The sequence below is a fragment of the Crocodylus porosus genome, unplaced genomic scaffold (assembly GCF_001723895.1).
Source record: "Crocodylus porosus isolate Cpor-Errol unplaced genomic scaffold, CroPor_comp1, whole genome shotgun sequence".
NCBI lineage: Eukaryota > Metazoa > Chordata > Crocodylia > Crocodylidae > Crocodylus > Crocodylus porosus.
Genome location: NW_017728947.1, coordinates 20,290,524 through 20,297,013, shown reverse-complemented (window position 1 = coordinate 20,297,013; position 6,490 = coordinate 20,290,524). Strand labels below are relative to the sequence as shown.

Sequence of the window (6,490 nt, the reverse complement as noted above, 5' to 3'; positions counted from 1 at the left end):
TGCAAATCATTGTACAACCTGCCAGGAAAAGAAAAAGGAATCCACAGAAACTAAGCTAATGTCATTACAATTACAGACTTTAGGCAGGGGCAGAAGCCACGGTTTCCATCAAGATCAGTTCAGAGGCAGGGGACGTGGTCGTGGGATGGGACGAGGAGGATTTCAGTCCCAAAAGAATGACCGTTGTCTTATTGTGACCAACAAGGACACTGGAAGGCTCAATGTCCTTACCAGCCTAGCCAGCCAGGGATGATGTTTAACTTGCCACCACATACTCTCACACAATTCTCTGTCCCGAATCAGGGAGCCTCCTGTTAGGCCAGCCTGAGAAATAGTAACATCATCACAGCCCTGGTTCTCCTACTTAATCAAAATGATGCCTTCATTTCCTGCGTGATAAATGGCATCTCTACAAAATGTTTAGTAGACACTGGTGCAAGCCGCTCTACTCTTTGAGCTGAAGAATTTTCCCCTCTCCTCTGCTGTTGTTAAAGCTGTAGGAATTTCAAATCAAATAGTTCCCCATCCTGTTTCCCAACCATTACATGTTTCTCTTGGTCCAGTCTGTGATCAACATGCCTTTCTCCTTAGTCCTTGTTCTGTTAATTTGTTAGGCAGAGATTTGCTTTGTAAACTTGGCTGTACTATCTATTGCTCTCCTAATGTTGTTTATTTAGATGTCCCCTGTGATCACGAAAAGGCTGTACTTGCCGCTTTAGCTAGCTCACCTCCTGAGCCTGAGTTCCCCGATCTTTCTGTGTTGCAAGAAGAAATCATAAAAGCTGTCCCTCCATTTCTCTGGTCCCAGCGTGCTAATGAAGTAGGACAAATCCATACTGCCCAGCCTGTAAAAATTAGATGAAACCCAGCTAAGCCTTTACCCAAAGTTGCTCAATACCCTTTTTGTCCAAAAGCCGAAGAAGGGATACGCCCTTTTATAACTGCCCTTTTAAAGCAAAGTATCATTGTCCTGACTAAGAGCCCTTGTAATATGCCTATTCTTCCTGTAAAAAAAAAACCTGAAAGGAATACCTTTCACTTTGTACAAGATCTCCGTGCAGTAAATTCTGGAGTTTTACCTACTTTTCCTGTTGTACCAAATCCAGCTACTATCTTGTCCTGTATTCCTCCTAATGCTTGTTATTTTACTGTTGTTGACTTGTGTTCTGCATTTTTCTCTATTCCTATACACTCTATCCTATACAACTTCTCTTTGCATTTACCTATCAAGGACTTTAGTATACCTAGACGCTATTGCCCCAGGGCTATACTGAATCCCCTTCTCTTTTTTCTCAAATTCTAAAGAAAGATCTAGATGACATAATATTTAAAGAAAATTCTGTGCTTGTACAATATGTTGATGATTTGCTCTTGGCATCTACCTCCCTTGAAGCCTGTAAAACTAATTCTTTAACTCTCCTCACCTCCCTTGCCCTAAAAGGCCATAAGTCATCTAAAGAAAAGCTACAACTTTATCTTCCTCGTGTCCACTATTTAGGTCATGATATTTCTGCTGGAGAACAACTGCTTTCCTCTTCCAGAATAGAAGCTATTCTTAAAATCCTTAGACCAACTACTGTGTCCCAAATGTGTACCTTCCTAGGCATGGCTGGCTACTGCCATTAGTGGATACTCGGCTATGCCTCTATAGTCAAGGCGCTGCAAAATCTGATTCTTGTTAATAACCCTGAGCCTTTATCCTGGACTTCAGAAATTGAAGTCACTTTTACCTCTATTAAACAAGCTCTGTCACAAGCTCTTGCTTTAGGCCTTCCCGATTATACTAAACCTTTTATTCTCTTCTGTCATGAAAAGGACAGATTTGCACTTGCAGTACATACTCAGACACATGGAGACAAGCACCATCCCATTGCTTATTATAGCTCTGCTCTTGACCCTGTTGCAGCTGGATTCCTTCCATGTCTCCATGCTGTAGCTGCAGCCTCTGTCACTGTTGAACTTTCCTCTACCGTTGTATTAGGTTCTCCCCTTATTGTTGCTGTCCCAAGTGTTGTAGCAGCCCTTTTACTAAAAAAAGAAACCCAACACCTTTCAAATGCTAAATTAACTAAGTATGAAATCTTGCTTCTCTCTGCTGGAAATGTCACCCTAACTAGGTGCCCTGTTTTAAACCCTGTTTCTCTGTTTCCTACCCCTTCGGTGAACCCCATGATTGCATTTTTGTCACTGCTCACCTAACAATACCCTGCACTGATCCAAAGGACAACCCCTTGCAAAACCCAGATCTAGTATTCTATGTTGATGGATCGCGTCAAAGAAACTCAAAAGGTTTGTTTGTTGCAGAATATACAGTATGTTCCCAATATGATGTTATAAAAAGCCATCGCTTACCTAATGTGTATTCAGCTCAAGTTCCCAAGCTTGTGGCCCTCACTGGGGCTTGCACCCTAGCTTCTGGTGCCTCTGTTAATATTTATACTGATTCTTACTATGCTTTTGGTATTGTACATGATTATAGTCAACTTTGGAAACAAAGAGGCTTCCTTACTTCAGAAGGTGCCAAGATTATCCATATGTAAATGTCTTGTTGAATGCTTTACAATTATCTTCTGTTGCTATTATTAAATGCCAAGCTCACCAGAAACCTTATGATGATGTTACACATGGGAATGCTCTGGAAGATTCTGCTGCCAAAGCTGCGGCTATTTCCACTCCTCGGGCTATGCCTGTGTTTTTTGTCTATTCCAACTGACCAGTCTCCATTGGCAAGTCTTCATGACGTTGCCCTCCTCCAAGATCAGGCTCCAGAACCAGAGAAACATACATGGAGACTGGCTGGGTGTTTGTTACACCCTGACCATTTGTGGCGCTCCCCGGACGGCCATCTGGTTGCCCCAGTGGTCCTTCTTTCTCATTTTGCTCGCATACACCATGGCATGGCACATGCGAGCAAAGGGGGGATGATAGAAGCTGTTAAGCTTGATTGGTTTGCTCGAACTTTTCCATCTGTGGCTCAGCAGTACTGCCAGACCTGTCCTATTTGCCAAGCCCATAATGTGGGAAAGCCTGTAAAAACAAAGAAGGCAGCACATCCCCCACCTTGGAGGCTGTTTGTTTGTAAATTTACAATTAGATTTTATTCAAATGCAGAAATGTTGTTCTTATGAATATGTTCTTGTTGTATGTATGTTTTCTGGATGGGTAGAAGCCTACCCATGTGCAAAAGCTGACACCATCACTGTAAGCAAAAAGTTGTTCAGAGACTTTATTCCAAGGTTTGGTATTCCTTTATCCCTGAACTCTGATAGAGGAACACATTTTACTGGACAGATAATGAAAGAAGTCTGCAAAGTCCTGCAGATCCAACAGAACTTTTATTGCCCATACTATCCACAGGCCTCATGCCAAGTGGAACGCCAAAATGGCATTCTGAAAAATAAACTGGCCAAAATTTGTGCTGAGACTCACCTAAAATGGCCACATCCACTCTCCATAGCCCTTATGAGTATAAGATCTACTCCAACCGAAAGACTGGGCTTAGCCTACATGAAATTCTAATGGGAAGACCCATAAGGCTCCCCACCTCACCACCTGTTGCCTCCCAGTTTTGCGATACACATTCACTTGATGATATCATTCTGGACTATTGTAAGGCACTGATGAAGTGTGTTAAGGCTTTTCATTCACAGGTACAGGCAGCTCTCCCCAAAGAACCAGATGAGCCATGCCATTCTATCCTGCCTGGTAACTGGGTCCATATAAAAATCCGTCAATGAAAGTCATCACTGGAACCTTCCAGGTACTCCTGACCATTCCAGGTACTCCTGACCACCAACACTGCAATAAAGTGTCAAGAACTCCAGACATGAATCCACGCTTCACACAGTAAAAAAAAAAATCAGCCCCATTAGACCCAGAGTTTCCTCCATATCAATCTTGTAATCAGCCTCCACAGACTGGTAGTGAGCCTAACGCCTGCCAGCCAGAGAGCTCAAGACCAGTAGTGAGCCAAGTGCCTACAGGCGAAGAGGATTTGGCACTACACAGTGAAGAGGATGTGCCCCAATGACACCACTATGCCCTTTGGGACAGGAAAAAGGCCTCTACCTAGTTCCTGGTTCCCGAGGTGGAGTTGGTTAGCTGTGATTTGGGTAGTTCTCAGTATTTCTTTTTGGGCCATCTTATATGAACTTAACTCATCAGTTATAAGAAACTCTGCAAACAAACTACACTTCCGCACCGACAAAGAAGATCATTTCATGAAAATATGTTCTTGTCTTTAGTTAATCAAATTGGGATAAATTTAAATGTCTCTTGTTGTTGGATATGTAGTCATGTCCCTATCTACTCTACCGGAGGAATACCCATGATACTAGTACCCTTGACTGCAACTCAGATGTTAGCCCCTTACTATTCAGATTTTCACAGAAACAAAACTTGGCAGAATGTAAGTTGCATCTAGTCTGACTATGTACGATTAGCTTATGCCACCCCTGGAAAGTTCTGTTGGACCTGTAATGGATCTCGTGTTGCAGTAGGAGTCAGTAAGCACGAAGTAGAATTTAAGATAAATGGTGCTTGGTTTTCTAATGGTTCTTGGATATCTAACTATTCCCCTGCAGGTCAATTTTCAGGCTATTATTCACAATGGATGATGTCCCCATGCTGTAATACAGGTGGATTCACTGCATTAGCTGGTCACTATTTTGTGTGTGAAGATAAGGCCTATAAAAATCTTCCCTGTGTTTGAAGAGGAACGTGCTATGTCTCTGCAGCATATCCTGCCTTTACTATTAAATCTCACTTACCTAAAGGGAGAATTTGCAATGTTCGCGAAATTACAGAAAATCAAAGGTTTTGGGGTATAGTGTTCCCCAGCTATGGCGCAGGCTTAGCAATGTCCGAGATAAAGGAAGTTGCAGCATCTCTGGAAAAGATTGCTAATGCTACTGTTGATAATTTTGATAAACACAGAAATGAAGGAAATAAGGCAAATGACATTGCAAAACCAACTTGCATTAAATTATATACTAGCCAACAGAGGAGGAGTCTGTGCTTTAATGGGTAAAGAATGTTGTACTTATAATTTAGAAGAAGTCCAAGATTCAAGTAAACATATTTGAAAAGAAGCAGCTAAATTGCATGAGTCAGATAGTTGGAATTTGAGTTCTTGGTTTACCTCTATTTTCAGTTCCTTAGGCTCTACCTTCATTCATAGTTTGCTGATATTGTTTGTTGTTTTTATTGGAGTATGCCTAGTGGTTATGATAGTACAATATTGCTTAAGTTGTGCTGCCAAGCAAATGCAGAATAGCTCATCAACCGGAAATGAAGTATATAATTTGTATGTTGAAATAGCAGGAAGTAAAAAGAAAGAAAAACTAAAAGTTGAAAGGCTAATGGCTATAAATATCTAACTTGTTGGAAAAAAACAACAACAAACGAGGGAATGTAGTAGTAAATTTAGCCGGGCTTCTGGCCTACTTGACTAGGAAAACAGACAAAGACCAGAAAAGCTAATACTGTGGGAAAAGCCGGGGGGCTGAAAACCGTTTGCTTTTACGAGAACGTACTCAGGAAGCATCTGCATGCAGCTTGTTTCTCCGCTCTGTTGTGCAAACATGCAAACCGCAGACTTGCAGTTGGAAAGTCCCTAACTTTGCAACTATGCTAGTTTGAAATGCGACTGCGCTAATGGGAAATTCCAGTACTCTGTACTAGGGTATATAAGCAATGGAAAGCAGACACTCGGGGTCGGCTTTGATCTGAGTCTCACGACTCCAGGCCGACCTGCTTGCAAGCAATAAAAGCTTTGTCTCTGTGGCTTGTGGTGGACTCACTTCTGGGGACCAAATTGAACTTAGCCTCCAGGAGCTCGAACGGCCCCTTGTGCAACAATTCTGGCGAGCCAGGCAGGAGAGCTCTTGGACCACCCCAGGGCCAGACGACAAGACCGCCGTACGTGCTCATTGAGTGCACACCAAGCCATAATTTGGGCTTGCCATGAGGCTGAAAGTGTGAGTCGGGGCACCCGGGAGGTTAAAGGCCCTCCATTTCCATTTGAGTCACTCCAGCCGCGTACTCCGAGGACGAGGTACCTGGGCGTGTTTGGAGTGAGTATACTAATTCCCTGTCTCATTTTGTTAGTATTGTTATTTGTTGGTCCGTCAGGACGTTGGTCTGGGAGTTCTTTGGCCCAGAATTTGGAAAGAGACATAATGGGTAAGGGTCGCTCCCGAGTTGAAAACTCCAGCACCCCGTTGGGTTGTATTTTGCGCAATTTTGATAAATTTGTCAAATATGGAGATTGTGGAATAAAAATGACTAAGGGTGAAATTTCAAAGTTCTGCCAATTAGAATGGCCTTCGGGGTAGGCTGGCCAGGAATGGGATCCTTTGATGTTGACCAGGTCACAAGCGTGCATAACATAGTAGTTCATGACTGACATTGGGACCAGTTCCCTTACATTGACTGTTGGTTGGGCATGGCCCAGGACCAACCATCTTGGATCAGGAAATGTGCAACAAGT

At 42.8% G+C, this 6,490-nt stretch overlaps 1 long non-coding RNA gene across 1 annotated transcript in view; it reads left to right on the top strand.

The window, feature by feature from the left end:
• Positions 1 to 5,938, top strand: part of LOC109320917 — a 17,884-nt gene extending 11,946 nt beyond the window's left edge. Inside the window, exon 3 of the long non-coding RNA XR_002103875.1 lies at positions 5,826 to 5,938. This is a non-coding gene — a long non-coding RNA (uncharacterized LOC109320917). The remainder of the gene's footprint in view (positions 1 to 5,825) is intronic.
• Positions 5,939 to 6,490: the final 552 nt, after the last annotated feature.